Source organism: Pinus tabuliformis, chromosome 7 (genome assembly GCF_031772625.1).
Source record: "Pinus tabuliformis cultivar Carrire ecotype Pingquan chromosome 7, CPIR1, whole genome shotgun sequence".
NCBI classification, from domain to species: domain Eukaryota; kingdom Viridiplantae; phylum Streptophyta; class Pinopsida; order Pinales; family Pinaceae; genus Pinus; species Pinus tabuliformis.
The window spans coordinates 379,833,076-379,845,431 of NC_142293.1; the positions used below are offsets into that span (position 1 = coordinate 379,833,076).

At 33.9% G+C, this 12,356-nt stretch overlaps 2 pseudogenes; both read left to right on the forward strand.

Moving 5' to 3' along the window:
• The first annotated feature begins 1,777 nt into the window (after positions 1-1,777).
• Positions 1,778-4,770, forward strand: LOC149247572 (thiamine thiazole synthase 4, chloroplastic pseudogene; annotated as a pseudogene).
• A 5-nt stretch (positions 4,771-4,775) lies between these two features.
• LOC149247573 (rhomboid-like protein 11, chloroplastic pseudogene) lies at positions 4,776-11,675 on the forward strand (annotated as a pseudogene).
• Positions 11,676-12,356: the final 681 nt, after the last annotated feature.

Genomic DNA, 12,356 nt, shown 5'->3' on the forward strand with positions numbered 1-12,356 from the left:
CAAAGAAAATACAATAATAAAAAATTAAAAGAATCGTGCACTATCTTTCCTCTATCATTGTTAGACACTTTGCTTTCTCTCTTCGCTTGGATCCTTGGTTAAGATGCATTTCCTCTATCATTGTTAGTCACTTTGCTTTCTCTCTTTGCTTGGATCCTTGGTTAAGATGCATCTATCTTGGTTCTTTATAATATTATTTATATTATATAAATTTCACATATGTATATATAAAAGTATTCTCATTTTTAATTTATTAAAACCTCGATTTAATCTCTATGGGAATATTTTTAGTAGTCACGAGGATGGAGGGTTTAGATATACCTCAAAAGTAATTATAACCTTTTTTCTTTTAGATTTAATTAAAAAATGTTATAAAATTAAATTAAAATAAAGTATTTGTAAAATATTTTGATTTTGAAATAAGTTATGGTTTTTGGGCATGTGGTATTGATAAGCTATGGTATTGGCCCATGGTATTGTAAGAGAATAATTAAAATCCTAGATCCATAACATAATAATCAAAATCCTAGATGACCCATGGTATTGATAAACCATGGTATTAGCCCATGGTATTATGATTTTCTTCCTCCTCTCCCTCTCTCCCTCCCTCTCTCTATCTTTCTCTTCTGGGTATTGGCCCATGGTATTGTAAAAAAACCTATTTAGAAGTTAATAATATCCATGATAAATATTCATAATTAAAATTATTGTTATATTGTAAATATTAAATTTGTATCAGCTCATTAATTAAACCTAAAAATGGTTATAGTAAAATGGATGTTAATTTATAAGTACTGTTTATATGTTATATATTTTAATGTGATATGTATATTATATTTTCTTTTATCTAAAAAATTGTTCTTAAATTTATTAATAAAAAACAAAATTACATTATAAAAAAAGTTCGAATTTAAAAAATATCTCACGTTTCATCTCTCACATCTAACGCTAGCCCATATAATGCTCACCCATATAATGCTCACACATCTAACGCTCACCCATCCACCTTATACTAGCTGTAGAGAGCTTCTCGACCTAATGAATTTTTAAAATTTGAATTGAAAATACATTAATGATTTAAATTTGAATTAGATTTAGAATTTGCAAGTACTTTTGAATTTTTATCACACAAAAAAGTGATGGCTAACCAAAATCATTAGGTAAATCAAAATATAAAACTCACGTTCATCTAGTGGTTTCTAATAATATTTTTCTCAGATGAAAATAGGTTTTAATATGTAAAACCCATGGTGTATTGTGATTTGCTTAATAATTTTGACTAGATAATCATTTTTTTTTTGTATGATAACATAATTCATTAAAAATTATATTATTAAGTTAATTAAAGGTAGATGAAAAACCTCCTTAATAATTTGATGGTTTGAGTGAGACACACTAAAAATATCTCCTCTAAACAAAGAGTTGAGTTACTATTCCTAAAAATTAATCAAGGGTGAGTAAAAAAGCTCCTTAATAGATTTGATCGTTTGAGTGAGGTTTGCAACCAGAAGAACTCCTTTGACTTAAGAGTTAAAGTTCTTAATGAATTTATCATGTAATATTGTATCTATTGATGTTGCCAGACAATATATCATGACTATTTTTAAAAATTTACAAGTAATTTAATGAGGCGGAGGAGTTGCTCAGAAAGTATGAGCACCAAGATGATAAGGAACCGAACTTCAAGGACATCAATTTTTGGTCCTTCAATGGAGACGTCAAAGAGCAGCTCTTGGTCAGCCAAAATGTCCTCGTTGAGGCCAAAGAACAATGGAATATGGCCGTCTGGTATATGAGTGACGATGTCGCAGTTCTCAAGGCCATCGGAAAGCTTGAAGAAACAAAGTTTGTTGAGTTGAGGGGCAATGTAGCTCGTGGTGGTGGCGTTTTTGGACGAGCCACCTGTGTAACCGTGGTCTTTAACCTAGAGCATGTTCATGTTCGGGTATGCGTGTTTTGCCATGAACCCCACCTGGATTCAGATGGCCAACAACTACATTCTGTGGAAGTGCTGGGTAAATGCTCGTCCACATACAAATACATGCCACTGCCACCAACCTAAAACTAACCATCATTATTTCCTTTTCCATTTTTCAGCAATGAAACTCGACTTCGAAGCGTCTCATGCATGATTAGGATATGGTTCCATGACAAAGAGCATAAAATTCATCAGAAATGGACACATCACGTCAATGAGAACCACAAAACTCCAAGATGATATCAATGTTCTCCACAGAATCGAATCATGAGGAATCTTCTGGCTAGTGGAGAAAAGTCGGCAGGTCACCATGAAAGCACCCAATGTGGCAAGAAAAAAAAGGTGTTCCCAGTTAGAGCAGATCTTGGAATTTCTATTGTGTGACCCTTAAAAACCTAATTGATAGGGAGTCAAAACCAGCTCTAATACCACTCATTCATAATATCACTAATCCATATGTTGGTACTCAAGATTCATAATATCACTAATCCATATCATGGGAGTCAAGATCTCATAACATATAGAGAAGAAAACATAGAAAATATTAAAAAAAAATAAAAACATAGAAAATAAATTAACAAAAAATAAGTTATTAGAAAAAGGTTGTAACAACATTGTGTCAACTAATTTATTTTTCTACAAAATGTAGCTCATTATTTATCTATATTTTTACAAACAAGACTCATTATTTATAACTTTTTTGTATTAAAATATCATGGGTAAATATCACGAGTGAATACCACTTTCCAATTTAGATCAATAAAACACAGTAAAATTAATTACTATGTAATATCTACATTATTCAATATCTTAATTACAAATATACAAACCATTTAAAATTTGTGAAAAGCATACCAATAAAATTTAAAGAAAAAGTTATCAAATAATACTTATCATCCCTACAAAACTCTCTAACACCACAACTAATAGGTTAATCATTATACTATTTTGTAATATTTCATAATTAATTAAACTTAAATAATATCATTACAAACAAAAATATAGCTAAGTAAAAATAAAAAACATAATGACTTCAAAACAAAGCTTAATTCCTCTCATTAATAAAAAAGAAAAGGTTGCACATAAAAAGAAAAATTTGTTACATACAAGAGACAAAATACATACTTTTGCGACCTAGGAAAACAATTCACAAGATGCAAAAAAAACCTAAAACTTTGCAGGATCTCTCACACACATTATTTTGGAGTAATTGATATATTTAGTTAAGGAATGGTAAAAAATATATACGAATGATTAATGGATGCATGAATCTGTTTAATGCATCACCACAAAGTGAAGCTTTGATACATGGTAGGAATTTAAAATCCAAATCATATGTCAGTTTTAATTATTATAATAATTAATCAACATTTATCTTTTATAGCTGTTTTATCATAACTTATTTTTTTTTTAAATAACCTTTTTAAATTATAATGGAGAAATATATCAATAAATAAGGTATCGCCAAATTTCATTCCCCTCCTAAATATAATCTAAACTTATCCCATTGGTGATTCATATGTTTATGTTTGATCTTAAAAATTTTGGAGTTGTTTACTTAGGTAGAGGAATTGTCTGGACTGCCAAAAGTGGCCTCGGACAAAAAAATTTTCAAAAAATCTTGTAGAGGCATTGTTTGAATCATGTTTTTGATGGTGGAAATGGATTCAGCACCATCAAAAACATCTAAAACACGTAAAATTTTGAAGTTTAACCACTATAACTTGGATTTACAAAAATCCTTGCTGGATTTTCTCTAAATATGATCGAAATTTCCATAACTTTCGGTTTCTTAATGGAATTTCGATCATATTTAGAGAAAATCCAGCAATGATTTTTGTAAATCCAAGTTATAGTGGTTAAACTTCAAAATTTTAGGTGTTTTAGATGTTTTTGATGGCGCTGAATCTATTTCCATCATCAAAAACACTATTCAAACACTGCCTCTACAATATTTTTTGAAATTTTTTGCCCGGGACTTTTAACCGTCCGGACAATTCCTAGACAACTCCCTTCATTCCTGGTCTCTGCACGACCCTCGGCGGTGGCAGTGCGAGAAACACCTACGATTGCTTCTTTGTACGCCAACCAGAAATATGACCTGCAGTTCGAGCCCATCAGGGGATCCATTGTTTCTTGGGATATGACCCAGCGCTACAAAATAGACATCATCACTCATGCCGATACCAACATGGTGATCTGTTGGGCTCTCATGCACCTATGAACTCCACGAGAACCCCGATGGTTGCCATCATAGAGCAGTCGGTGAGCCTCGAGGGCAGGGCATGGTTCGGAGGCCAGTTGTTCTCAGTCATGATGGTGAGGATAACCGCACACCGCTTCTCCAATGAGATTGGTGTGCCCTACGATGAGGCGGAGGAATACATGGTCATTAACCACGTGACGTTGTTCACCTCGACCATCATACACGAGGTGCCGACCAGGCCCAATGTGAAGCTATTCAATGTGGGGTCGCTGAGGATCTCATAATGAAGGAGGGGTGGATGTCCGACATAGTGACCAACTGAGCCCTCGTGTCCATAAACCATGATACACAGTCATGTTTGTACCCCAACGTTATGGAGTCCAAGGTTATGGTCATCTCGTGTGGCCAAAATGGACCCTTCGGCACCATCGGTGCTAACTTCAGACGCAAGAGCATCGACATGATTGAAAAGGTGTCCAGCATGAAGGCCCTCGACATGAATTTGGTCGAGTATGCCATTTTTCCAACCACCAACGAGATTGTGCACGACATTATCATAATTGGCATGCAAAGAAGTGACAAAAAGTGCACTTCTCACTTAACATTATGAATGCATAAAGTTATCACACCACCATGGTTGACAAATTCCTTAAGTCTTCCATGTTTATAGAGCAATCGGGTATATATGAATTATACCACTAGTATAGATCTATCTAAACTCCATATCTATCAAGCGTCGAGAGAAATCAAATCTTTCTAGGTGCAAATCTTTCTTTGAGATTTGCACTTTAAAAAGAGGTTTGCACCTGGAGAGATTTGATCCCTCTCATTGCTTGATCCGAAGTTTAGATGGATCTATACTAGTTTATAAAATTCATTACAATATAAAATTTGAGAAAATAGTACTAATTTGTGAAACTCACAATAATATAATATTGAGAAAATAAATTTTAATTACACCAAAGGTGTTCACTTTGTAGGGTTGGGCTGGGAAATACTATTCATCGCAGCCAATCCTCACGTTGCATTTTTGTCATCCTCAAACAAATCATATTTAGCACATGGTCATATTTTAGCATGTGGGACTCCAGATTTGTGCGAGATCCTCCACAGGAATGCAAGTTATCCAATGAGTTATCCATCTATTCACCACAATGTGCAAATCCCTGATTGTCACGTCAATGTTGTCAAGCTCCAGTAATGGAGCTCAAACGCCTTTGCATCCTCTCCTATCGATCTTTTCCTTCACTTTATGATGCAACACATGAAGCGTTGATGTCGATGAAATATGGCCCATATGAGCAGTTGGAAAGCACCATTTCTAATTGAACGACAACCCAGACACGAGAACACCACACACGAATACCTTTGTCGCCGTGCATCTATACAAAATTTCTTGTTCCAAGAGCTAGGCCTTGCTTGAATTCCCACTCGTTGGGTTGCTAACATCTAACATCTTCTCTTCAATTTTCCTCAGCATCGAGCTGCACTTGTCCAGTTTAGAGTTCTTTTGGAAAGAGGCCTGCATACTTTGCACTTCTTTCTTGACATAATGTTTTTCTTTCATGAACAATCCCCCTCTCAAGCTTTAGTCACAACAAAGTACTTACTTGATTCAGTTGCACCTGCGACTAAACTTTCCTTAGATTCCACTCACCTGCACCTTCTCATGTTCTTATCCTCCTTTTTATTCCTAAGAATTCAAGGGAATATATGTCCAACCTTCCTTTGATGCCAAGAATTCCTCTATGAAACATGTTCCCTCAACCACATGGAATTTTGTGAAACTAGAAATTCAAGACCACAAGAGTATCAAGGCAAATGCAAACATGATAAAGCTCCATTGTTTGTGGCATGTAAGCCACATGTTACTCACCTCCGAGATAGTTAAACTGAAAATTGTCTATCCTTTGATTTTGAGATGAGGAGACATTTAGAGTTATCAGTAAGCTTCTACTAGAATTATCTTTTGCCCACTATGGTGATACCTTTTTTTTTCTATATCTTGAATGTTTTCTATTTGTTAATAGTTCAAACGCTTTGATTTCCACTGTACATCCTTTTTTGCTCTTCATATAGGATTGACCAAGGGAGAGAAAGAGTGAGAATAGAAGAAACCAAAAAACCTGCAACTTTGTCTTCGTTTGTATTATAAGCTTTGCTAGCTTTCTACATATTTTCTTTTCTCCTTTTGTTATCTCTTTAATCTTGTATATTTCCTTTCCAATTTTAAATCCTTTCTTTTTCATTCAATAATTGTTCAATGGATGAACATTTGTTGCAAAAATGGATGGATATTTTAGATTGCTTCTTGAATTTCATATGGTTATAAGCTTCAACAACTAGTGGTTTAGGATTGTAGAGAATTTTTGGTATTAAGAAACTTGTTGTTAATTTTCAAACCATGGTAAGCAAAGTTTGAACTTAGAAAGAATAACCTAAATATTAGCTAGCTAAAAAATTGAAGGCTTCAATCAAAACAACAGATCTAAGCATGCTAATCTACAAATACATGTTGTTGAAAATTTGAACAACAAACACTCAGATCTGGGCTCTCAAATCACATTTATCTTCTATTAAACTCAGAAGGAATAAAATAATCCACAACATTTCAAAACAAAATCTCACTAGACAATATGTGGTGCACTCTGCATCTTCTTTAGAGAATAGGAAGAGAAGGGAACGTACCATGAATCTAGAGTTTGGACAAATGAAAACGCCTACCTAGTTGTGATTTTTTTATACCATAGCCCTACTTTAATCACCTATTACACAATAGTAACATGGATAAGAGGGCCTAGTAAATGTGCCCCTCCTTGAAGATGAAATGGAGCATGCAAGTATGCATCCCTTCCTTGAGATTTATGCTCTCTACTTAAAATGACAACTTCTCATGCATGACTACTCTAACTGACTAGGGATCCATGCCTTACTACTAAAAATAGATCATGCATGCCAAGAATAACAAAAGGAAATCTTTGATACTATAATAAAAAAAATTAAAACTAGAGTTGCTAAATATGAAACATGTAAACTAGAAATAATTGAAGGTTAGGGCATGTGTGCACCCTCTACCAAACAACAGTCTATAATGTCTCATGCGCCCTCATTCAACTTGTTCATTACTGATGTAAAGAGAGATGGAAGGCACCATCTCTACTGCAACATCATTGGCTAAGAAACAGGGAAAAATGCTTAACAACTGCATTGGATATATATCATAGTGCTATTAATAATTTGATTCATGTCTATTTCGGAGTTCATGTTGTTGGGTGTCCATATAAATTCCTATACATTGATTATGCCTCCCTGTGTCTAGCTCTCAATCAGAACTCTACCAATGGCATTGTAATTGGTTGATGTGCATGTGTGTGCATAGGTGTGTGTGTGTATATATATATATATTTCTTTTTTTATGTATTATAAAATTTAATTTCAAATGATATCCCATTTAATGTGGCTAGATCTTTCTATCATTTCATTACGTCTCAAAAAGCTACAGAGTAATAAACAAATTGCCTTCAATTGAAGGATCCTGGCAACAAAAAGGTTGTGTAATTATATGGGGTGATTGTGTCAAATGAAGAATACAAAGTGTCTTTTCAATATCTTCAAGAAGAAATACTGAAGGTTGGAGAAGAAAGTGTTGCCTAGGTTTTATGTACGTTGCTTCAGACTTTGTGGGTATTGAGAAGTTGATTGTGGAGAGGTTTCAAATAATTGATAACACCCCTTGTGTTGCTCACCGCAATGATTTATTGCTTCACAATCTAGAAAAATAACCACGAATGAATGGGGAAATTCTTAGAAGAGTGATGTTTATGAATTTGATCATCAACCATTAACTTTTAGTAAGAATCTCTAGGAATCATATTAGCATGAATGCCCAAAAGCATTTTCTTCATCAACAGAATACCCACCTTTCATGAACAATCCCCCTTCGTATATAATCAAAACACATAGAATATCAGTGTTCTTCGAATCATAGACCCTTAACATCTTGTAGATGTCATTTTTTCAAAATACGACATAATAGTAGTCTTTCATGGATAATCCCCTCCGTATAGGATCAAAACACATCAAATGCTTGTCTTCTTTAAATCCTAAATCTTCAATATGAATCCACTAAAAATGTTTCTAATTTTATTTTCATTAATGAAAGTATCATGGTTTTTTTTTCTCTGAAAAAATCTTTGAATTATATTTTTTTGAAAAACACTAGAATACTAGCCTTTCATCGACAATCCCCCTAAATATAACCCAAGGCATCAAAAACTAGTTTTATTTCAATCCTATATGCTTAACACTCCATAGATCAACATTTTCTTAAACAAACAAATGAATACTCATCTTTCATGCATAATTTCCAATTTCCTTCTTCATCAAACCAAATATCGCCTTCGATCTCATATACTATGAATCTTCTTCACAATTGGAAAACGAATCATAGACTCATCAATCTTGAGAGCTACTTTGCTCGTTTTCAGCTCAAAAAACATTTATTACTTGATTCTTCATATGAACAATTGCATGCCTCAATATTTTCATAATTTCCCCGTAAAATGGAAAAATAAACACACCTTTGCAAGAATTTACATCATTTAAGGTTTTGTGATTGATCCTTTAACAGATAAAAAAACAAAACTTTGATTTTTTTTTTTCAAAATAGCCCTCTAAACTACACTCATTCACATAAACATCACTTCAAGCATGCATATTTTCAAAATATAAAATAAATACATGATAAGATGCTGAATGAATTACAGATTTTCACAATCTCTCCAAGACGAGACTCTGAAAAACTGCCAAAAATTATATAGCAAGTAATCCAGACCCAGACTTCTCACAAGTTGAAAAAAACATAATAAAATCGTAAGCAGGGATTGAGTCATGAGTGGAACATTGGATAATTCCATACAGGCCAGAAAATTCAAAGATTTCATTCAAATTTTTGCTCTAATTGTGGTGGCTAAATCTAGGAAAAAGAACATAAAACTTCAATTTTTTTTGATACTTTACGTCTCAAACTTGGATGAGATAATGACAATGGGTACACCTTGATTCAAACATGAAATTGACACCTGGTTCCCCTTCGATGTGTCAATTTCTCCAACTCTAAAATTGCTTGCCCAAATGCGCTGGTGACAACAGATACACCTCGATTCAAGTGTGGAGTAGACACATGGCTTCCCCTTCGACGTGTTAATCGATCCATCTCGGAAACGACTTACCCAGACGAGTTGCTGACAATGGATGACCCTCCTCCTCTCCTCTCCTCCTGCATCACATGGTCGGGATGTTTAATTCAACGTGGAACCTTTATATTCATATGATGAAGGTCATAGATTTAGTAAGGAGGAGAAAATTTGCAACTGCAGAGTGTATCCCTCAAGAATATTACAATAAGGGGGTCATGTCACTTTTTCACATCATTTTATAATTAAATATAAAAATTCTAATATCGGGGTGCCATAAGTATATTCGTTATCTAATACTAAGAGGTGGTTATACTCATGTTAAGTCCTTAATCACACCCTCCCCACCCCACACATTTTATGGTTAAGGGTAGTTATGAAACATAGATTGGGGCCACATCTCTAATTTCATTTTAATATTAATTTATTTTCCAATAATTTGTTTTAAACGGATAATTTAATTTATTGTTGTACATTTACTATTTACATCAAAGGTGTCTCTCAGCGGGGTTGGGTTGGGCAGACACGCTTCATCCTGCCAAACTAACAAGTTGGCAACTCCCAACAATCTCTTCATGGTCAATTTTTTGTCTAGCTCTTTGAAGTTGTCCTCTGAGTTGTATTGACCTGACTGGTAAAAGAAACTATGTGAAAACTAATCCATTTTATCTTCGCAATTTTCCCTACCCAACATACCAACATAATAAACCTGGAATTCTTCAATACTCAAAGAATTAAATAAGGAATTGTATAAATTTTGTGGTCATTTACCTATTTACCTACCTAATTTTCCATCAATCATGTTACTCCAGGCATAACCAAACGTTGCAACCACAAATTTCCATCAACAAGTAAGCAACTCTTGAAAGAGAAGGTTTCTCATAGAGTTTTCTTAATTTTTTTTCAAATAATCTTTTATCTAATATTTATTCTATTAGAAATAAGAGCTTTTATATTTAGTGATTTAATTTTTCAATATGATCTTCCCAAATCTTCTATTTTTTCAGTGTAGCTTTACACCTTTAGGGGCAATTTCTAGTATTTAAAACTTTGGTAATAAGTAAAATATGTGTTTTATAATTTGTCATCTACTTTATTGAAAATAGATCTTCATGTATACCATGTTTATCTACTTTAACGGAAAACAAATATTCTTTGTGAACTTAATAATAATATCCAAAGCCACCACAACGAAGAAAACAAATGTATATGCAATGAGATGAATTTCAATTCATCATATTTAAGGATGAATTTTGACGAAAAAGTTTTGTAACAATACTTTGAAATTCAGCTAGCTCACTCAGTTGAATATCATGCTCAACCCTCAAAGGAAGAAAGGATATGCAAGGGTCATACAAATTCATCTAGTTTAATTTCCCCATAAATAGGCTATATTTTACATGAATACCATAGGCTCTCAATACCATGGGCTATTTTTATTTTATTTTATTTTTACCGAGTTAAAATGTTTAACTTACATTACGTTACACAATCTCTACCATGGAGAGAAATTATTTATTTTTATTTTATTCTAATGGAGTCAAAATATTTACATTACATTACGTTACACATCTCTACCATATTAGGCTAGAGAGCTCGTCACGACACAATTATTAATTTTATTATTATTATTATTATATTTGACCCATTCAAAATGTTTTAATAATAATTGTAATTATTATTTTTTCTATTTTTTTTTTTTTTTTTGTAATTTGACTCAGTAAAAATGTTTAACAAGATAGGACAGGATAGGACATGACATTACAACATCTCTTCCATACTTGGTTGGAGAGTGTCGAGGGGTTGGCTTACACCCAAGCCATCGTTGCAATTCTTCTAGTTACATACAATTCTCGGGCATTTGCGGTCGAACAGAACGCCTTGACTTTGCACAAGAGCCAACTCTAATCCCCACCGGAGAAATTCAAACATGATACCTCAGTTGGACCTTGATAACTCTACATCTCCTCCAATAAGACAAAGATCTGTTAATGCGGTATTTTGGCTTCTGCTTCTCAACATTGGAATCTATATGGCGGATCATTGGTTATAGTTTTCGCTAATCAGATGTCTCTATCTTTATCACGGATTTCTAAAATGATACCTATTCATTACAACTACTTTATGTCATATTAATTGGGGACACCTTTCCAACAACTTATTTTTCTTATGCATATTTGGAAAATTGGTTGAGAAGGGAGAAGGTTTTGCATTATGAATTTCTTACCTCCTTACACAATATGGAGCAAATATTGTTGTATGGCTCACTATTTATAGAACAATAGTGAATGTTTGATCCTTGTATCCTTCTTTAATTGTAGTTAGGGGTGCCTGCAATGATAAGGCTATTTTTGCTTACTATCTTGAAGCATATTTATGGTTGTGCCAAAATACCCCTCCTGATGCCAACGTAATGGCATGGTGGGACTATCAACTCAAAACCACAAGACTAAAAAAGTGAAACTGAAGCCTTTACAAAATCTCATTGGATAGTGTGAATCTACAAAGATAAGCCACCATATTTCTATCAGGCAAACCAATAAGCGAACTATCTCAAGGTCCATTTGTTAGGCCATGAAATATCACCCTTATAGTTGGCCTACAAGCATTACATGATATCTTTATCCTCGGACCCTCATTCATTATGGTTATGGGACACCCACAAACCCATGGTTATGGGTCAATCACACAAAATCCTTGGCATCAAAGTCCATTTTCTAGGTTGTACATTGTTAATATCACAGTTGGACCACAAGCATTACATGGTATCTCTATCCTTGGATCTTCGTTCATCATGGTTTTGGGTCATCCACAAACCCATGGTTATGAGTAAACCACACAAAACCATTCGCTTCATTGGCTCATGTTCAACAATGACTTTTCATGAGAAACTCCATGAAATGGGGACTATTGCTTCCTAAGGGGGAAGGAATGATCCAAATGGAAAGTGGCATCCACCCATGGTATTCGCCCGTGG